The sequence below is a fragment of the Euprymna scolopes genome, chromosome 36, assembly GCF_053919585.1.
Source record: "Euprymna scolopes isolate OS-2025 chromosome 36, ASM5391958v1, whole genome shotgun sequence".
NCBI lineage: Eukaryota > Metazoa > Mollusca > Cephalopoda > Sepiida > Sepiolidae > Euprymna > Euprymna scolopes.
Genome location: NC_136517.1, coordinates 93,259,999 through 93,283,998, shown reverse-complemented (window position 1 = coordinate 93,283,998; position 24,000 = coordinate 93,259,999). Strand labels below are relative to the sequence as shown.

The window sequence follows — 24,000 nt, the reverse complement described above, 5'->3', positions numbered from 1 at the left end:
TCATCGACATACAGACCTGTTTCGTTGTTTCACAACTCATCAGTGCCGCTAGACTAACACCTCTCCCAAGCCGAGGATCGAACCTAGAACCGTCGTGATGACAGTCGGCAGTCCTACCCCCTGACTACGGAATCGGTGGCCGAAATTAAACTGTCCGAATGCGTATTTAAATAAACATCCGTCCGCTACTCGTAGAGGGCTCAAACGTTTTGTTTGTAAACAAATTGCGAGCTTCGCATTATTTCAGCTAAATTAAGTAGCGAGTAAGATAATTTACGCGAGTGCTCTACCGAAGAGGGGAGCTTTATAAAATATATTTTAGTCATCGACATACAGACCTGTTTCGTTGTTTCACAACTCATCAGTGCCGCTAGACTAACACCTCTCCCAATATATATATATTCTTTCCTCCCCTTCCATTTATGCTGATGCGGAGACGATATCCAGAGATATTTCATTTACTTCTCAATGATTTTATTTGTAAATATCGAATGAATTAAAGGATATCGTGTCTGAAACGATCGTACATATAATTATGATTTTGTTATGTTTCTTCCTATGAAAACTTGATTGATCATTATAACATCTCTCACCCTTTCTATTTATATAGCTCTAGGTAATTATACCTATTGAGCTTTTCATAGCTGCAATACCCAAAGCACAACAGCTTTAAATATATTTTACTGAGATTTTGCTCATTTAGACCATATCTATTACATTATATATATAAGCATGAAGAGTGCTAGAGTGGATGAAACGCTGAATATTCAGTGTAGCTTAATCGCCATAATATATATATATATATATATATATATATATATATATATATATATATATATATATATATATTATTACATTTTAACCCCAAACAAGGCACATTGCCACTTTGGTGTAGGGGCTACTAAGATCAAAGTGTAGTATCTGTTCTTCAGATGCTGCACTTCTATTACTTGTTCTCTTTCGGTGGAGGAGAAATCCTTCACGACTGAGACAATTTTTATTTTTGTACCTTTTCTCCACGTTAAAAAACGACCCTGGTGTCTAACTCTGTCCCGTGGGGAGGCATAGTAAATAGGTACTATCAGGGGAATCAACTACTGGGGCACTATGTTGGGATTTGAGCAGCAAGATGTCGGTTCACGTTACACTTGAACTTCCGCATGTCAGTACAGTTAGGGAAGCAGGGACCTGGAATGGAATTCCAGAGTCTAGCGGTTCTGGGGAAGAAACTACTGGAGTAGAAATACCTTTTACATCTAGGGATCTCTACTGTGTGTGGGGGGGGGATTTAGCTGCCTGTCGGGTTCGTCGAGGGTGTCTAGGTCGTGGGGGCAAAAGTGTCTGCAGTTCGTCAGAGCATTTACCATTAAAATACTTATGTATCATTCACATGCGGTAGTGTTTGAATATATGGTTAAGTGGCAGTTTTAGTCATTTAGAACTGTTTTAAAGCTTCACCGCTCTCTCATTTTTCGACCAAATTTCAAAGAATTTTTACAGTTTATAGATCATTTTCTCAGCTATATTGTGAAGAAAAAAAATCAATTTTCGTTCAGTAAAACAAAAGTTATAATGAATTTACTGTTGTTCAAAATCGTAGAAAGACGTAAGGAGGTGAGCGACGTTTTTTTTATGACTGGTTTCGTGAATGACGTTCGAGAGCACATTCGAGGAAACGATCTCGTGAGAGACGTCACAACCGTAACGAGAAGTCACGCGTGGTGGGAGAATAAGGAAATAAATATCGTTGTACAAAAAAAAAACTAACGAGTTGAATTTCTTTTGTATTCTTTGTCTCTTTTGCGACTGAGGCTACAACGTGCTGGGTAACGTTACATATATTTTTCTAGTCAGAAAGAGGTTGGGGGTTACGGGAGAGGTTACGTGAAGGTTGCTAACATCTTAAAAAAAAGTGATTTTTGTGGAACGAACTCAGGACACGCAAGTTGTCACTGTGTTGTTATCGAGGCGGCTGATAAACGCAATACAACGCACAAGTAATTTCATGCTTGTCGTATCGGACGATCTCTTGTTCGAATGCGTGATAATGTTTTAGAAAGAACGGTACAGCATCCATATCTGTAACAGAAAGCGACGAAACGACTGAAATATTCTGAGATGCCAGTCCAAACTGATAAGGAAATTAAGACCAACGGACAAACTGATACGGACGGGAATGATAAGGAAGAACAGGATTATTCATTAACTTATCTGTCCACATAGACCCCCCCCCCAAAAAAAACTCGTTCCTAAATAAAACATTAAACTCTCTCAAAATATAAATAAAGTCTACAAATAGAAACTGAAAGAATGTAGGTTGCATTGATATAAACTAATAATGCAACACTGACGCATTTATGACAGCTGGATGCAAATGACAGAGTTGTGTGCGAGGTGACGTCACGGCAAGGAAGAAGGAAAGAAAAAAGATTATAAAAAGAAGAACGTATATGCAGATCGATAGAGAATGGGGCAGAGATAGACGTATATTATTTAACTGGAATTCAATATTGAGAAACGTATTATTTATTAATTTATTTATTGTGGACTATTGTACTCATCTTTCTTAGTTGTTGTTGCACGACGTTTCGGCCAACTACTCCTCTGGCCTTCGGCAGGTGGTAACCGCGACGGGATAAGAACTCCGAATCTCCTAACTGAATTCTCAGCAATCACTGCCATCCATAGTTGTCGTCGTCTCACTACGTTTTAGCCGAAACGCCGTGAAACAACAACTAAGAAAGATGAGGATAATAGTTCGCAATAAATAAATTAATACAGAGATAGACGTGTTACACACATGGGCCGAGGGTGTCAGGTTTGAATAAGAGACAAAACGTTATTCTGAAAAGTACCTGGAAATAAATGTCTGTTAGTTCAACGGAAAAAAGTGAGCCGAGTTATTCCTTGTCTTAATTTCATTGCGACAATATTTACATATTAATGCGTTTGTAACGTTACAGTCTTTTATTGGAATGCGTCTTATAATCAATAATCGATTAAATCCGATTTAAGCAGGAAGTCCAATTTTAACCAAAGTTAACACTTTCATACAACCTAACAAGTGCGTCTGAAAAGGTTTATCGTCGCACAAGCGGATGATGACGTCAGAAAAGAACAGTCATAGACGTATTACGCACGGTGGCCGAGGGCGACAGGAAAAGACCTGTAAATAAATATATGTAATAACATGTCGGTTGTTTTAAAGAAAAAAGCGAGTCGAGTTGAATATCTTGTCCTGCTTTCTTTGCGACGGTGTCTACATATTAACATATGTATAAAACATGTGTAACATTACAATAAAAACGTTACAATACTAACCTTACAAAAAAAAGGTTACAATAATAACATTACAATATCATTGTTACAATGATAACGTTACAAAACACCAATACAAAAATAACGTTACAAAAATAAAACTACAAACATCACGTTACAATAATAAAAAGTACAAAAATAACGTTACAAAAATAACGTTACAAAAATAACATTACAAAAATAACGTTCAATAATAACGTTACAAAATAAGGTTATAATAATAACGTTACAAAATAACGTTACAAAAATAACGTTACAAAAAGAACATTACAAAAATAACGTTACAAAAATAACATTACAAAAATAACGTTCAATAATAACGTTACAAAATAAGGTTATATTAATAACGTTACAATCTAACGTTACAAAAATAACGTTACAAAAAGGACATTACAAAAATAACGTTACAATGCTAACGTTACAATGCTAAGATTACAAAATAAAGTTACAATAATAACGTTACAATAATAACGTTACAATAACAACGTTACAAACATAACATTAGAAAAATAACGTTACAAATATAACGTTACAGACATCACGTTACAATAATAACGTTGCAAAAAAACAAAAATAGCGTTACATTAATAGCATTATAAAATAACGTTACAATAACGTTACAAAAATACAAATTCTAACTTTACGTAGAAGATATGTGCTATTGTTTTTGATTTACAAATAGCTGATGTACCCGGGGTACGCTGGTTTCAAGTAACAAAAACATTAAGTAACAATAGAGCTGGCCACGAAGTTACTTTTCTGTTTGACTGAAATACTAGTTCCACCAGATCAGGCTCTATGAAGATATTGGCTTCCTTAGATAAAATGCACCTAACATTAATGTTTTTTTTTTAAATTTACTATTCCCTTTTGAAAAACTTAATTATGTTCTGCAAAAAATAAACAGAAACAAAAATACAACAGCCCACCCGTTTTCCTCCTTTTTCCTTTTCTTTTTACAAAACAGCCAAACCAAACACAATGAGTAAATATTCAAAGATTTACTTGAAACATAAAAGTTTTTATTTTCAAAATTACTGGATTCTGCATTTAAACCCCCCCCCGAAAAGGTTTAATATGCCGTAAAACAAAGTCGCCAAAACAAACACCATGAATAAATATTTGAAAATATAAAAAAATTTTAAGTATAAAATCATTTAACAAAATGACCAGATTCGGCATTAAATAACCCGTAATGGGTTGATATGGCGTAAAACAAAACTACAAACCTTGACTAAAAAAAAAAAAGAAAAAAGAAAAGCTAAAATTACCTATATAAAAGCCAAGTAAATTCAAGGATGGAGTACTGCAGCCACATCTTGGCAGGAGCTGCTAAAAACAGCCTAACCTGCCTTGACCGAGTACAAAATAGACTTCGTGGCTTAGTGGGGGATGCCCTTTTCTCTACCCTGCAGCCTCTCTGCCACAAAAGAGACGTTGCGAGCCTGTCTTTGTTTTATCGTAATTTTCATGGCAAGTGCTCGTCTGAGCTCCAATCTCTGGTCCCCCGTCGCCAGTCTTTCACGATAAACACCCATCTAGCTGAAACCACTGTCAGCAATTTCCCCCACTCTTTATCTTTGCCTAAATCAAAGCGTAGATTCCATGAACAAAGCTTCTTTCTTAGAAGTGCACGCCTGTGGAACTCTCTTCCGTTTGCCTGTTTCCCACCTGACTACAACTTGGATGTCTTCAAGTCCAACATAAACAAATTCCTGATGAACCACCCCCTTAAGTAAGACACTATATCAAATCTCCATTACTAACGATTACTACGATATTATCCCATTGATTACTGTACACGCAATAACTCTTATCCCTGAGTGGCTTCCGGGCCTTGATAAGTGGTGTCCTCCATGTAAAAAAAAAAAACTAATTTTTTTTACAAAATAATGTTATGTCACAGAATTCCATTTTTTTTTTTCGAAATTAGATTTCACTATTTTACTATGGTATGCGATCAGAGGAACAATGTCTTCCTGCATAACAACAGATACTGTTTTAATGACACTATTATATTTCTCGTAAAGTGTTACTTTTGACTCTGACCCGAATCATCTAATTTCTTTCTACAAGAGAGTAGCCACTTATCAAAGTCTGAAGGCCACTCGAGGATAAGGGTTAATGAATATAAGATGATAGTGTAGTAATCGTTAATGGTGTAAATTGGGTAGAATTTGATTATTTAAGGGGATGGCTCAACAAGAATTTGTTTACATTGGATTTGAAGGCTACCATGTTGTAATGGGTCGGAAAGCAGACCAGTGGAACAGTGTTCCACAACCGGGCAGTTCTAGGAAAAAAAAAAACCTTTGTTCATGGAATCTGCGTTTTGCTTTAGGCACAGATAGAGAGTGGGGGAAATTGTTGATAGTGGCGGTAGCAAACTGAGTGTTTTTGTAAAAGTTTGACAAGGACAACTATAGATTGAAACTCAAACGATCACTTGTTGCAAAAAAACGTTTCTTCTGTGGGGAAGAGGTTGCAAATAAAGAAATCGGCAATCCTTACACACACACACACACACACACACACACACACACACACACACACACACACACACACACACATATATATATATAACTACTTCATTTATTAACATAAAATTAATATACGAAAGTATAGATTTATGCGTAAACTTTAAGTATCTACTTCAAAAGTGCTCAATACGTAGGTAGAGCTAGTTAGTAATTTATAAAATGTATATGACGATTAAGCTACACTGAATATTCGGCGTTTCATCCACTCTAAGATTCTTCAGGCTTATGCGCATAAGCCTGATGTATCCTAGAGTCGATGAAACGCGGAATATTCAGTGTAGCTTAATCGCCATATACATTTTATAACTTACTATATATATATATATATATATATATATATGTATATATATATATATATATGTGTGTGTGTGTGTGTGTGTGTGTGTGTTTGTGTGTGTTTGTGTGTGTTTGTGTATACGATTTATACTATGCAAGGATGCAATATAGGTAAAATACTTTCGCTTGTTTCTTTTCCTTCTAAGGGAAATGTTTTCCATAATGTTTTATTGTTAAAGTGTTTTTTATTCAATAAGTCTGAAGAAAGGCTGTTCTTGTGAAAATTTTCAAACGACATAATGTTTGAATTTGTCCGAATAGTCTTGAAACAATTGTAACTAACAATGAAATACACTATTTGTGCTATCAATCCATTCTTTGAAGTCTTGGTTTTTGTTAAAACAATATGTAAATGCTCAATTATGAAATATGATAATTTTGTAGCTTACAGTTTAAGTCATCTCTTTTTGGCTTACAATTTACTGGTATATGAACGATTACTAAATTATTATATAAACCCAGGAAAATTTAGAATACTACAAATAAGACTATATATATATATATATATATATATATATATATATATATATATATATAGTCTATATATAGAGACTATATAGGGTATATATATATATATATATATATATATATATATATATATATATATATAGTCTTGTTGTTTTTGTTTTGGTTTTAACGATATGTTTTGAATGAATTCAATTATTAACGATAGTACATTTTTACCTAAATGCGAGTTGAGAATAATTTTCCCTTTTAATCAATTTGGTACCCCCACATGAGGAGCAGTATATATATATATATATTATTTTTAAAATGTAATTATCCTAGGACACGTGTTCATCAGAGTATTTGTAAGGATTATATATATATGTACACACACACACACACACACACACACACACACACACACATATATATATATATATATATATATATATATATATATATATATATATATATGTTGTTGAGACGTAGCAGGTTCATTTCACAGTCGGATTTCGGCGCGGTTTGCTTGATCTGTGTTGGTTAATTGAAATTCTTGTGTGCAGGGCGTTTGCTCAGTTAGTAGAGTGCTTGCCTTGCATGCAAGAGGCTCGGGTTTCGAATCCTGAGTTCGGATGTGTCTAACTGATGAGCTCAAATGAGGGCGAAACTCGAGTCTTGGACTTCCGGTTCTTTGACTGTCATGGCTCTTGTGGGCTGCGACGTTGTTTGGCTGTGGAATTTATTGTATGTATATATATGTATGTGTGTGTGTGTGTGTGTGTGTATTTGAAGCCCCCCCTCTTTAGGTAGAGCACTATCGTAAATAATCTCACCCGCTACTTAATTGGCTGTAGAATGCGACGTTGGTTTTTGTTTGTAAATAAAAAGACAAGCGGCTTGACCACTATAAAAGTGGTGGATGAATGTTTGTTTGAAGTAGACGCGATGATTCTAGGTTCAATTCTTGGGAAACGTGCTAGTCTGGCCGCATTGATGATTTGTGATACAACGAAACAATATTGTATGTGTATGGAGAGCGGTATATATATATATTTTTTTTTTTTAAAGGAGATTAGAGCAATAGTCTAAATAGCTGAGTGTATTTCAATGTAACAGTGAAATTTCTAGTGTAATTGAAATACGGGAAAGAGAAAGTGCTCGTTGTAATTTAGATATATAATAAGCTCGATAGGTAGATATCCTAGAGCTAATTCAATATTAAGTAATGTGATTTATAATTTAAAATTTGAACAATTAAATTTCAACCAAATTAAAAATCCGTTTCATAAGAAGGAACAACAACAAAATCAATTATCTGTACGATCGTTTCGGAAAACAATGCTTTTTATTGTGGTAAACATCCAGTTACGAACAATAATTACATATAGTTTTTTAATAAGCAAGGTCTCCTAGTCAGCAAAATTTTGAAGGGTTTTTATTAAATCTAAAAGACACCATAACTAAACCTAGCATTAATAGTAAGGCAGATGTATCTTTTAATTTTTCGCCTTTTGAAATCAGGAACTATGGTTAAAATACTCATATATATGTTTGCTATAGTTTTTCGCCTCTTTAAATGATGAGTTTTAAAAGGGGATGTCCGTGTAATAAGTTATTTCTGTTATCGTACTTTTGATTTAAAGACGCCACCATATATATATATATATATATATATATATATATATATAATAAAGTCCGCACTTGTCACTTTTTCAAAAATCCGTAAATTTAAGCTAAATTGAAATCACGAACACTTACAAGACAACTAAGGTACATTTGACCTGTAAGTGCCCGATATGCTGAATAGGATGGACGCCATTATAACTAAGAAGCTGCTTAGCTAACTAGCCACTTCAATACCATGTGTTTATATATAAATACGAAATAACCACAACTCTTTGCATAAGCCTAACGACTTCTCACGAGATTGAAACGAACAATATTTGTGTAGCTTAATTGCCATATATATTATCATAACCTACTATCTATCTATATATATAGACAGGTAACTATCTCAAGGCATATATACATATATATATATAAAGGCAACTGCCGCCAGGCAGGATGTAAACCCGACCGCCCAAATTCAGTCAATGCTTCTTACCATTGCGCTATACGGCTGATGCTGTGTGGGTAATGAATTAACGATGTTTTGACATCGTCCTAATGTCTCCGCTCGATTTGTTTACACAAAGAGCATCGCTTAATACGCTAATAGCAGTTTGTATATCACTTCCCAATATATATATATATATGTATATATATATATATATATATATATATATATATATATATATATATTAGAAATGGTAATTAATAAAAACTGAAGAAAGTGCTCAATACTGTTGTAGAGCAAATATGCGTTTTATTTTTTATTACCGTATCTTTCTGTTAAGTTACATTATTGTTTCAGCGACCCAGCCGTTTTTTTGGCCGTCTGTAGCTTCCTCAGACTTTTACAGAAATGTTCGTTGTTAGGGGTGCGCACCCCTCCCCTATTCACTCTTTCACTCTTTCATCTCGTAACAAGGAACATTTCTGTAAAAGTCTGAGGAAGCTACAGACGGCCAAAAAAAACGGCCGGGTAGCTGAAGCAATAATGTAACTTAACAGAAAGATACGGTAATAAAAAATAAAACGTATATATATATATATATATATATATATATATATATATATATATATATATACACACACACACATACACACATGAGCAAAAAAAAAAAAATATGGTTCCAGCGTGAAAGAAAGAAAGAAATCGATTTTTCAATATACTACTATGAAGTTTTTTGTTAATTTTAACTGAAAATTTCTATTTTAGAAATCATTATTATTGTAGCATGTAATAATAAGTGAAAAATCAATCCTAAAAATGGTAAGACCGCATCTTTGCGAGATTGTAAAAAACAGAATTGCAGAATTAAGGCAGTCCAAAATGATATACAAGCAGATTTTTGATATTTTAAGAAAAGTGAATGTGAAAACATCTCTTTCTGTAATGAAGCGAATTGGTCGAAGGTTCGCAGTCGAACGCTTGGTAAAAGGGAAATCTGAACCTGGTCGCCCTAGAGCATCCACTTCGCAGGACGACCACAGGCTTAGATTAACTGTTTTGAAAGATTGAAAGAAAACTTATGTTGACTATAGCAAAGAATTCAAAACAGGGTCTGAAAATTTTATTTCTAAATATACAATATCAAGACGAATGAAAAAAATGCGATTTTCTTCTAAAAGGTGTGCAAAGGAGCTATTTTTATCTAAGAAGAACATCAATGATAGAAAGAGATTTTTCTTGTGTCATGGCCAGAAAAATACAGACTGGTTCAGGAATGTTGTCTGGTTATATGAATGAAGATTTTGTCTTGTTAGTGATGCTCCCGATGTTCCCGAACGGTGCAATCAAAGAACTGGAGAAAGATTTTCGCCAAGTTGCATAAAAACGACAGTTAAATACGGGAATGGAGGGATAATGGTATGGGGAACTTTTACTGCAGCAGGAGTTGAGGCACTTATTAGATGTGAGAAGTCAATCAATGCAAAGGACTACATTAGAATATTAGAAACAGGACTGTTACCAAGTATCCAGAAGCTGGAAATATCTCAGTACATTATTTTTCAACATGATAATGCCCCTGCACACACTGCTAAATTCACAAGAAAATGATTTTCTGATAATTAAATTAATGTTATAGTTTGACCAGATCAAAGCCCCGATTTAAACCCAATTGAGAATATTTGGTCCATAATATCTCGTGCATTAGCCAGAAGAGATTTTTCGAACAATGACAAACTATGGGAAGCTGTGCAAAACGAATGAAATAGCATCTCCTATTCACAGTGTTCCACTTTGGTTGAGAGCATGTCTAAAAGGATTGATCTTTTAAAGTCTCGTTTAAGTTTCCTTGTTCAATTGTTCATTGTTCAATATAGTTTTTGGTGTAATAAAATGTATAAAATTTGATTGGCCTACTATTTTGCTCACGAGTGTATATACTAGCTGGCAGCCCAACAATATGCTTAAATATGATATTTTAATTTATACACACTGTGTATGTATTAATATAGAGACAATCCTCTACTGAATATTATATATTACGAAGAATAACTTTGGCCGGGGGACTAATTGGCAAATGAAAAATAAATAAATAACTCAAGTAGAATATCTGCATTAATATAATTACACGTAATAGTTAACTAACGATGATCATCCCATAATTAAACCGAAAAAACTAATAGGGAATTAATTAAAATGAACGTTTAAAAAATATGCGAATTAGCTAGATCTTTTGCTAATGAATGCAATTCAACGACCCATATATATGAAAATGGTATTTTCTTTTTAAATAAATAGAAAAGAGGTATAGATATCAATACACATAAAAGAAAAACGTATTTATAGGAGTATATATATATATATATATATATATATATATATATATATATATATATAAATAACGACTCGATTTAATCACATAAGTTAATATACGAAAGTGTAAATTTTAAGTATTCACTTCAAACGTGCTCAATATATAGGTAGAGCTAGTCAGTGTTATAAAATATATATGGCAATTAAGCTAAACAGAATATTCCGCGTTTCATCCACGCCTGATGAATCCTAGCGTGGATGAAACGCAGAATATTCTGTGTAGCTTAATTGCCATATATATTTTATAACTTGGCTTGGGAGAGGTGCTAGTCTAGCGGCACTGATGAGTCGTGGTACAACGAAACAGGACTGTATGTCGATGACTACAAATATATTTTAAGCCCCCCCTCTTTGGGTAGACCACTGTCGTAAATAATCTCATCGCTACTTAATTGGCTGAAAATGCGAAACTCGTTGTTTGTTTGTTTAATAACAGGCGATTTGAGCACTATAAAAGTGGTGGCCGGTGTCTATTTAAATAGACATTCCGACGAGTTATTTATGGGCGTCGATTCCATGGTCGAGTGGGAGAGCTGCCGACTGTTAACACGACGGTTCTAGGTTTAATCCTTGGCTTGGGAAAGATGCTAGTCTAGCGGCACTGATGAGTTGTGATACAACGTAACAGGACTGTGTGTCGATGATTTTATATATATATATATATATATATATATAATAAAAATTACAATTAAATTTACCAAAATGATCCAAGATGGTAAAATTAAAGTATATTATAAATATTAAAGAATTAATATTTATAAAGTAATCTCAGCCAGATGTAAAAGGTCGGTAAAACCAAATAGGATATAGAGCTTATAATACAGGCAAACAGTTAATAAAACATGTTAAAAAACACTTTGAAATGAGTTAAAAACATATTTAATCTGAAAAGGGAACACTAGATAAGTGGATAGTCCTTAATCCGCGGAGTTTCGAAGAAATACTCTCCTTCTCATCAGAGGGCAGTAACTAGCAAAATTCGGGATCGGACCTTGCATGCAAAAGTGTTTGACGAAACAACAAGTACGTCAAAGATCTTACTTGAAAACTCCACGGATTAAGGACTATCCACTTATCTAGTGTTTCCTTTTCAGATTAAATATGTTTTTAACTCATTTCAAAGTGTTTTTAACATGTTTTATTAACTGTTTGCTCGTATATATATATATATATATATATATATATATATATATATATATATATATATATAATATAAAGCTGAATGTTTGTGTGTGTCTGGTAACGAATAGGCTCCTATATGGTTGACTATTTTAAAAAACTGATTACATTTAATGATAGAAGATGTATCGAGACACAGGAATGGGTATGTTTGATCTGGCAAAACGGTGGTTCATTAAAATTGTGGGGTCTACGTTCGCGCCTGGTCGACAAAGTATGGAAATAATAAATGTAAAAATTAAAAAAAAAACGTTTACAAGTGTTTTTGATATAGATGTACATAAGAATACTTTGATAAGTATGTTTTAACTTAAATAGGGGTGGTATAATAAAATTGTGGGGTCTGCGTTCGCGCCTGGCCTCCATAGAATGGAAATAGGCACACACTTTAATAAAGACTTTTCATATCTATCTGCCTAAGTATAATAAAATTGTGGGGTCTGCATTCGTATATATTGTTAAAGTTGTAATTCTGCGCAATATAAGCGTTGTTTAAATTTTACAATGAAATGCGAATGTTCTACGTTTCTCAAACAAATACAATGCCAAGATTTTATAAAATAAATAAATTTATTTGTTTAAAATCAATATTTTTACGTGACACGTCTTCCTCAGGCTATATGTGTTTTTTTTTTCCTTTTTCGTATCATGATGTTAAGGCGCGTGCTTTTCTTTTTTAGGTGGAGAACACAACCATAACTATTATCTTCACGAGCGCCACGCGTTTTTTTTCTCGCACATTTAAAAAAATATCACCGGTGACGATAAGAACATGACACGGAAAAAAAATGCCCTGAGGATTACGTATCACGTCGAAATGTTGATTTTAAACAAATGGTTGTTTACTTTATAAAATCTTTGTATTGTATTTACAAATGTATTTCATTACATGCATACATACATCATCAACGCTCTGATCCCCATCTGGTATCAATTGGGATGGATGGCTCTCGTCTGGGAGAGGCCCCGTGTTTTGACAAGCTTCTGGGTTTGACTTTTACTCCTGATCTGAAATGGAACACGTACATCAAGTCTGTTGCCAAGGTCGCTGGAAAGATGGTGGGATCCTTCTACCGCTCCAAAGATATCTCACTACTGATGCAATTCTCTATCTATATAAAAGCCAAGTACGTCCAAGGATGGAATACTGCTGCTATATCTGGGCAGGAGCTGCTAAAAACAGCCTATCCTGCCTTGAAAGAGTACAAAATAGACTTCGTAGCTTAGTGGGGGGATGCCTTTTTCTCTACCCTGCAACCTCTCTCCCACAGAAGAGACGTTGCGAGCCTATCCTTGTTTTATCTTTATTTCCATGGCAGGTGCTCGTCTGAGCTCCAATCTCTGGTCCCCCCTCGCCAATCTTTCACGAAAAACACCCGTCTAGCTGAATCCACTGTGAAAAATTTCCCCCACTCTTTATCTGTGCCTAAATCAAAACGTAGATTCCATGAACAAAGCTTCTTTCTTAGAACTGCACGCCTGTGGAACTGTGTTCCGTCTGCCTGCTTCCCACCGGACTACAACTTGGATGGCTTCACGTCCAACGTTAACAAATTCCTAATGAACCGCCCATTAAGTAAGCACTTCATCAAATCTCCACACTAACGTAATGTACTTGCAATAACCCTTATCCCTGAGTGGCTTCCGAGCCTTGATAAGTGGTGACCACTGTGTAAAAAAAAACATACATACATTAAAGGCTTCCTTCAATTTTGACAGACTATGGATACCCACGCGTAATTTTTGTCGCAAGAGTTGCGCAATCTCTAACCACACTTCTCCCGAGTCGACACTGTTGAATACCAGTAATAAGTGGAGGTTCAGGACGACTGGAAACAATGCCGAGATAAGCGGAAAGCACATACAGCGCCTAGTATTCCCAAATGGTCACCCATCTGATACTAACCAGGCTCAACGTTGTAGAGAAAGACTAATAACTATGCCAAGTTTCGTTGCTCTGCTGATATGGGAAGTGGGTCAGGGGCATTACTTGTACATTTACTTGTACATTTTGTATTGATAACGACCAAATCACGGAAGGGAAAAGTATTGAAAATTAAATGAATGACAATATTTTCAGACGTGAATTACATATTATTTATTTTATTTTAGTTTAGATTTTGGAACCTTTTGGGATGAGGCTTCATAATTTGTGCATACATCCTTTTTTTTGCGGACTGTTATCCTCATCTTCATAATTGTTGTTGTTATCGTCCCACCACGTTTTGGCCAACTCATCCTCTGGCCTTCTTCAGGTGATTAATCGCGACAGAATAAAAATGCTTAGTCTTGTAACGGAACCTCTTATAATTACTGCCTTCCATAGTTGTTGCCTAACCACGTTGCGGCCAACTAATCCTCTGACCTTCTTCAAGATATTAACCCCGACGGGATAGGAATACTTGGTCTTGTAAGTGTATTTCCTGTAAATACGGCCTTCCATAGTTGTTGTCTAATCACGTTTCAGCTAACTAATCCTCTGACTTTCTTCACGTTATTAACCTGGCGGGATAGGATACTGGATCTTGTGTGTATTTCCTATAATTACAGCTTTCCATAGTTGTTGCCTAACCAGATCTTGGCCAACTAATCCTCTGACTTGCTTGGGTAGAATTGGAATTGGTATCTTCAGAAAATGCTCACCTGGAACCGTAGATATTCAACGCCCCTATCCACTGCGACATGAACCTCGAAGAAAGCCACAGGATGAGTTGGCCGAAACGTAGCGAAATAACAACTATTAAGATGAGGATAACTTAACGAATGCACAAAATTCATTTTTGTTTACGTTTGATGTTTCAAAATAAAATAATAATTATTTTCCAAAATTATATGCTACCCCCCCCCACACACATACCATATATCGAATGTTGTGGATTTGTTTGTTTTCCACTGCAATAAAATAGGATACAAACTCGGAAGAAAAGGTAAATAGTTTCCCGGAGGAGATTCTGTGATATGGGTATAGCCATGGGAGGACCCGTTGGCACTCCTCGATAAAGATGCGCATCAGGTCATCAACAATACAACCCTTTTCTTATACAAGGAGAAATAAGAGTCTGCTAGTTTGACAGGTCCTCGACTGATATGTATGGAACGATCTACCCGGACAGAAAATTACTCGGTCTTTTGGTCAGGAGTAAATAGTATTTCTAATATTATTCTTCATCGTTCTGTTCTTTGTTTGTTAGGGAAAAATCTTTCTTAAGAAAGGAACATGCTATTCAAAATTAATGCAATTTCAAAATTTTAATATTACATACCAAGTCAAACAATATTTCAAATATAAGTGTGACAGACCGACGGAAATGCAATTTCAGACTTCAATATTACAGACCAATCAAAACAATATTTTAAATACAATGTGACAGACCGAAGAAAATGTAATTTCAAACTTCAATATTACAGACCCATTAAAATAATATTTCAAATATAATTGGGACAGACCGAAGAAAATACAATTTTAAACTTAAAACTTATAGACCAATTAAAATAATATTTCAAATATAATTGGGATAGACCGAAGAAAATACAATTTTAAACTTAAAACTTACAGACCCATTAAAATAATATTTCAAATATAATTGGGACAGACCGAAGAAAATACAATTTTAAACTTAAAACTTATAGACCAATTAAAATAATATTTCAAATATAATTGGGATAGACCGAAGAAAATACAATTTTAAACTTAAAACTTACAGACCCATTAAAATAATATTTCAAATATAATTGGGACAGACCGAAGAAAATACAATTTTAAACTTAAAACTTATAGACCAATTTAAATAATATTTCAAATATAAGTGTGACAGACCGAAGAAAATGCAATTTCAAGCTTAAATATTACAGACCAATTATAATTAGTGACGCCGTGGATAAAGGCGTTGAATATTTACGGTTCCAGGTGAGTATTGTCTGAAGATAGCGATTTCAGTCCTACCCAAAGCCGGCCAAAGGCTTACTTGGCCAAAACGTGGTGAGACGACAACTATGGAAGGCAGTAATTGCTGAGGATGCAGTTAGAAGATTCGAAGTTCCTATCACGTCGAAGTTAACCCACTGAGGAAGGCCAGAGGAATAGTTGGCCAAAACTACGTGAAAGAACAACTATGAAAGATGAGAATAATAGTCTACAAAAAAATAAACGGATAAATGACACAATTAAAATCATATTCTAAATACAAGAGTGACAGACCAACGAAAATGTAATTTGAAATTAAAGTATTGCAAGCCAATTAAAATCATTCCAAATATTAATGTGACAGACTAACGAAACTATGTTTAGCAATAAATTTTTTGTTAAGCCTTAACATGTGATAAAAAAAAATACTGTAAAATGAAAATCTATTTCAAACGGAGGCATGTCAAATGGCAGACAGACCGAGCCTTTTATCGAAACATGCTTAACCGGTGTTATACTTATGCCGCAATGAGTGTTCATTTCCCCACGCCTACTTTTCTATATAATTTAACCAGCCTGGGTGCCCGGCGTTGCCCGGGTGTTTGGAGGTGTGAGTTGAGCAAAATAAATAAATAAATAAATAAAAAGTGGCAGTAGGCAGGCAGGCTCGAACCCGTACCGCAATAAGAACATGAAAAAGGCAAAAAAAGTCCAACATAAACAAATTCCTGATGAACCGCCCCCCCCTAAATAATGACACTTCCCAATTCTCCAATACTATTGCTACACTATCCCTTTGATTACTGTACACACAATAACCCTTATCCCTGAGTGGCCATTGGGCCTTGATAAGTGGTGAACTCCATGTAAAAAAAAAAAAAACCGTAACGTGTTTGCTGTTGCGTCCATCGTCAAACCGAAGATGACCTCGGTTTAAATTAAGCCTAGACAATCGAAAAGAAACGATGACTTTCGAAAATTTTGGCGAAAAAAGCGACCTATCCCTGTAGAAAGGTACCCAATTGAGGGTGAAGGAATTAATGTTTTTGCCAATTTTCGATATTTGTCGTCCGAGGGGACGGGCTTCAAAACGATACCGATTTCGTAATGCAAAAGTAAAAGAAGAAAATCACGTCGAGGTTAGTTTAACAAACGAAATGTATTAACATCACAGGTACAAAGGTAGGAATACGGATATAACTGATTAGAGCTCAGCTAGGCAGTGGAGTACTGTCGCTCCTTCTCACCGGTGTAGACATTACTGGCACTATATATATAGTGAGAACCAATGTAATTTCCCTTATGCTAAAAAGACCGGTATAACACAAAGATATATATATATATATATATATATATATATATATATATATATATATATATATATATGTGTGTGTGTGTGTGTGTGTGTGTGCGTGTGTGTGTGTGTGTGCGTGGTGTTTGTCATTTCTTGACAGAAGAAGACCACCTTTCTCTTGCTTTATTGTTGATATATATATATATATATATATATATATATATATATATATATATATATATATATATATATACACGAGCAAACAGTTAATAAAATATGTTAAAAAACACTTTGAAAATGAGTTAAAAACATATTTAATCTGAAAAGGAAACACTAGATAAGTGGATAGTCCTTAATCCGCGGAGTTTCGAAGAAATACTTTCCTTAATACTTTAATATAAATTATTATGGACAATCTTCTTCCAATTACGGGATTTCCTTGCATTTTACTTGTGCAAATTAAATTTCTTTTAACTTTCTTGAAGTTATACATTTGGATTTTACTGTCACTGGATTATTAATCTTCCACCAGACTATCCATTTATGTGTAATCACCTTTTTCTTCACCATATTCCCTCTGCTTCACTTTTTTGTTTTCAAGTAAGATCTTTGACGTACTTGTTGTTTCATCAAATACTTTTGCATGCAAAATCCGATCACGCATTTTGCTAATTCTTACCCTCTGATGAGAAGGAAAGTATTTCTTCGAAACTCCGCGGATTAAGGACTATCCACTTATCTAGTGTTTCCTTTTCAGATTAAATATGTTTTTAACTCATTTCAAAGTGTTTTTTAACATGTTTTATTAACTGTTTTCTCGTATTATAAGCTCTATTTCCTATTTGGTTTTATCGAGCTTTTACATCTTGCTGAGATAACTTTATAAATATTAATTCTTTAATATTTATAATATACTTTAATTTTATCATCTTGGATCATTTTGGTAAATTTAATTGTAATTTTTATATATTATATATATATATATATATATATATATTTAAACAGATGTTTGCCCTTTATATTATAGAAGATGACACGGAACACATGCTAACATATTCATTAGGGAAAGGTGGTCTTCGTAATACAATGGGGAAAGGAGTGGCTGGTTACTTTTAATGCATCTAAAACCAAGCTTCTCTCTTTACATCATCAACATTCTGATCCAAATCTGGCATCAATTGAAATGAATGGCTCTCGTCTTCAGGAGGCCTCAAGTTTTGACAAGCTTCTTGGCTTGAGCATTACTCCTGATCTCAAATGGGACACGTACATCAAATCTGTTGCCAAGGCCGCTGGAAAAATGGTGGGATCTTTCTATCGATCCGGTAGATATCTCACTGCTGATGCTATTCTCTATCTATATAAGAGCCAGGTACGTCCAAGGATGGAATACTGGTGCCACATCTGGGCAGGAGCTGCTAGAAAGGACTTGGCCTGACTTGATAGAGTTCAAAATAGACTTCGTAGCCTCGTAGGAGATGTCCTTTTCTCTTCCTTGCAACCTCTATCTCACAGAAGAGATGTTGCGAGTTTGTCTCTGATGTATCATTATTTTCATGGAAAGTGTTCGACTGAGCTTCAATCTATGGTCCCCCCTCGCCAAACTTTCACAAGAAACACTCGTCTAGCTGTAAACACTATCAATAATTCCCCCCACTCTTTATCTGTGCCTAAACCTAAACGTAGATTCCATGAACAAAGCTTCTTTCTTAGAACTGCACGCCTGTGGAATTGTCTTCCGTTTTCCTGCTTTCCGGCTGACTACAATATGGTTGTGTTCAAGTCTAACGTAAACAAGTTCTTGATGAGCCGTTCCATATAAGTTATCAAATTTACCAAATGTTCATTACTAATGATTACTATGTTGTCCAATTTCTATTGTACACTCTTTAACCCTTATCCTTGAGTGGCCTCTTGGCCTTGATAATGTGGTGATGCCTATGTAAAAAAAAAAAGTTCTGGAATTGGATTATGTAAATAAAATCTATTTTAATTTTTTTTATTAGTCGTAATTTGCAATGAACTGAGCAAATATCTCATGCCTCACTTTTTTGTTATCTGTGTATTTCTCTCGCTCTCTCTTCGACTAATTTCTATAATATCTTCGAACTACCCCGTAGACACGTATGTAAATTAAATAGCAAAATAACAGCTCATCTCACATTCATAGACATAGACAGACAATATAGAAGCAGAGACTTGGTTTTTGAGATTCAAGGAGAAATCCTGAACATACCTGTCACATTTTATTTATTTTTTTTTTTAAATAAAACCAAAGTAGAACAAATAGATAAGATTATTTTTATTATTTGAGGTAAGTAATTTGTATATTTATTTATTTATTTGTTTCTGGACTGTTATCCTCATCTTCATTGTTGTTTCACGACGTTTCGGTTAATTATAATAAAACTAGTAGGCAACCCGTCATTGCCCGCTCGTAAAATACGCTTAAATATGATATTTTAATTAATGCAAATTTCGTATTTATTATTATTATATTATATTGGACCCAATATATAGTAATGATTTAAAAAGTAAAAAAAAAAAAAAAAAAAAAAATAACTCGTGCGCCACCACCGAGAATCGAAACCAAAATGTTTAGCTTACGATTTATTTTTCCCTTTTACGTTAATGCTTGAACTATGAAGACATGTTTGCTGCAAGGCTAAAACTTAAAACATCAACCAATAGCTATTACGTTACGCATGATAATTCGTAATGCCGTCGTTCGACCTTCAGCTGGGAAATTTCATTTTGTTAATTTTCACACTATTATACCAATTTTCCATGAAATTTTATTGAGTATAGAAAGGATTAACAAAATCATTCCTTAACTTTCGTCTAGTAGTTTATTTCCATTTGTTCCATCCAATCTTTATTTAAAAAAACCATTACGTAAAATTTTGTAACTTTGTATAATATTCATGCATTACACACCAATCTTGATTAAGTAAAGGAGAGAACTTGAATGCCTACTAGACACTATCCTCGAGTGTCTAAGGTCTCTCTGTACAGGGGTTTGTTAGAACAATCTGGCACGAGGATACTTTTTCCTAAAAGTAAACCATGACCAAATATTCACCTCAAGTAATAGTACGAAGCTAGATACTCCACCAGACTAGATAAATTCTTGTCTTGGAATCCAGTAAGACCAAATATCAAGTTTCGCATGGATTCGAGTACTTTATATATTAAGTTTCATGTATGTAGACCAAAAATTGACAGAAGATTTTGGTAGGCAAAATTTTTTTAAATAAATATATATATACGCATACGTAAATATATGTGGATAGAGGTTTGTGTTTACTATAAACTTTTTACGCAAATATTATGCAAGTATAAATCATGTAGAATATCTGCAATACAGTGTAACCCCCCCCCAAAAAAAGCATAGAATGTTTATCTAGAACATATGCTGCAGAACGGAGAAAAAAAAGGCCAAAGACCCTAGTGTTTTGATGTTTTTTTTTTTTTGTTTTTTTTTTATTACATTTTCACCCCAAACAAGGCAAATTGCCACTTTGGTGTAGGGGGCTACTATCAGGGGCAACAACTACTGGGGTACTATGTAGGGATTTGGGCAGCAAGGTGTCGGTTCACGTTACACTTGAACTTCTGCACGTCAGTACTGTTGGGGAAGCAGGGACCTGGAATGGAATTCCAGAGTCTTGCGGTTCTGGGGAAGAAACTATTGGAGTAAAAAGATCTTTTACATCTAGGGACCTCTACAGTGTGGGGGTGGGATCTAGTAGCCTGTCGGGTTTGTCGAGGGTGCTCGCGTCGTGGGGGCACAAGTGATTGCAGTTCATCAGAGCATTCACCACTAAAATACTTGTAGAACAGGCAGAGGGATGCAACATTTCGTCGATGGGACAAAGGCTGAAGCTTAGATGCCAGTTCAGGGCCTATCAGATTTGCGACTCTCTTTTGAACCTTGTCAAGGAGCGAGAGACTAGTAGCAGATGCACCAGCCCAGATGTGGCAGCAATACTCCATACATGGGCGAATGGTGGCCTTATAGAGGTACAGGATACTTTCGGGTGTTAGTAGTTTTCTAGCACGGTAGAGAGAGCCTACCTTTCTTGCAGCGGCCCTGGCAATGCCTTCAATGTAATTGTTCCAACTCATGTTTCCTGTGATGTTTTGAATATAATAAACTAGTTATGGTCAAAGTTTCATTTCATTCGGACAAAACACTAAGAAACGGGGCCTAATTAGAAGTGGGTCCCGTTTTTTTTTTTTGGGGGGGGGTCACCCTGTGTATATATATATATATATATATACATACACACACAGGGTGACCCCCCCAAAAAACGGGCCCCAATTATATATATATATATATATATATATATATATATATACATATATAAATATATGAAGGTTTTGCGCATAAAGTTATACTTTCCTATATTAATTTATGTGATTAAATAAAGTAGTCATATATATATATATATATATATATATATATATATATATATATATATATATATATATATTTATATAATATAATTATTTAAAAATTGATTTACTTGTCCGTACGTCCAATGTCACACATAAAAAACATTATCATCGCACACATTAATTAATAAAGATATCATGACAAACTTCTCATTCTTGGTGTATTTTATTTTGCTTAATCATCCTTATCATTCTCTTGAGGAAGTCCTTCGAAAATGGGGAGGAAACGTTGTGTAGATATAAGAGAGTATCTAATATATGATCTATTATTTCTATGTAGTCGTATTTGCCTTGCACAAAAATAAAATTATATATATATATATATATATATATATATATATATATATATATATATATATATATATATATATATATATATATATATATATACAAAACAACCAAAGTTGGTATTTTCTTCTAGAACGGAGAAAAAAGGCCAAAGACCCTAGTGTTTTGATGTCATGTTTTGAATATAATAAACTAGTTATGACCAAAGTTTCATCTCATTCGGACAAAACACTAAGAAACGGGGCCTAATTAGAGTTGAGGCCCGTTCTTTTTGGTCACCCTGTAGTAAACTACGGATGCTCATCCCATAAGAAAACCGAAAAAAAAAAAAAAAAACTAATAGGGAATTAAATTAATTAAAATTAATTCTTAAAAGAATATGCAAATTAGTTAGATCTTTTGCAGATGAATGCAATTCCACGAACCAGTTATAACTAGAGTCGTGACAACAGCATATTCTTTTCCTTATTTTGATTCTCAGGTATATATCCATTGATATCTTATATGTTTTTATGTAGAGTTATGTGATTCTCTGTCGATTAACTGTGTCTAACTGTGTCGGATATGTACTCGAGAGTCAAAACAATGAAAAGAATATGCTGTTGTCACAGCCCTAGATATAACAAAGTATTATTTTCTTTTTAAATAAATAGAAGAAAGGGTTTTTAATATAAATATCAATACACACATAAAAAAAATTATAGGAGTATTGATAATAATAAATATATTATTCTGTATGGACTCAACCATAGAAGACCAAATAAGACCAAAACAAAAAAACTTGGATTTATAAGACTCCAAAATCCAATCTCGATCGCCCTTCGAAGCTCGTGGCGCAATGGATAAAGGTGAACATTTTTTGAAGATAGTGGTTTCAATCCTATCCAAAACCGGCCCCCCCAAAAAAATAAATAACAAAAAAAAAAACAAAAAAAAACGGGATGAGACGACAATTATGGAAGGCAGTAATTACTGAATATACACTCTTTATCTGTGCACGCCTGTGGAACTCTGTTCTGTCTGCCTGCTTCCCACCTGACTACAACTTGGATGTCCTCAAGTCTAACGTTAACAAACTTCTAATGAACCGCCCCCTTTAAGTAAACACTTCATCAAATATCCAAATATCTAACGTACTGTACTTGCAATAACCCTTATCCCTGAGTGGCTTCCAAGCCTTGATAAGTGGTGACCTCCGTGTAAAAAAAACAAAAACAGTTGAAAGACTCAGTATTCATAACCTGACGAAAGCCAGAGGAATAGTTTGCCGAAACGTCATGAGACAATAACTATGAAGATGGGGATAACATTCCGCAAATAAATAAATAAATAAATAAATAAATAGTTTAGGTGACCCGTTGGGTCACAAATAGCAAAGTAAAAATATAGCAAAAAAAAAAAAAAAAAAAAAAAAAAAAAAAATATAAAACTGACTTACCTTGTTTTCCAAAATGTCTATTTATTTGATTCCGAGTTTTTCGCATATCCGATATAAATTGAATCCACCTGAAAGGAGACAGAAATGTCCCCGGGTAAAAAAAAGTTGCAAACGGTCTTCCTCACGTACTATAACAAAGAACGTCTTTTTTTGTTTTCTTAATACAATTTTATTTATAGTTTGTTAAGTGAACTAAAGTTTTGAACTTGGCAGCTAATAATTAGCAAACATAAAAGATTGGATTAACAATTATTAACTAGTAAATAACATTAAATAAAATTAGATCTACAAGAAGGTTTTAAAAATACGTAATACATCTTTTTAGGTAACAAAAAAATTAAGCGTGAGAAATATAGTAACCTTAAAATTGTA

The 24,000-nt window shown here is 34.2% G+C and overlaps 1 protein-coding gene across 17 annotated transcripts in view; it reads right to left on the bottom strand.

The window, feature by feature from the left end:
* LOC145260677 (neuroglobin-1-like) overlaps nucleotides 1-24,000 on the bottom strand; it is a 783,991-nt gene that overhangs the window by 627,014 nt on the left and 132,977 nt on the right. For 11 of the 17 annotated variants that reach the window (XM_080119040.1, XM_080119052.1, XM_080119051.1 and 8 more), the window contains one exon: nucleotides 23,629-23,696. The gene's annotated coding sequence lies outside the window, so the exon portion shown is untranslated. Of the gene's footprint in view, nucleotides 1-23,628 lie in introns of all 17 variants that reach the window. The other 6 variants (XM_080119039.1, XM_080119045.1, XM_080119047.1 and 3 more) reach the window with 1 other exon arrangement.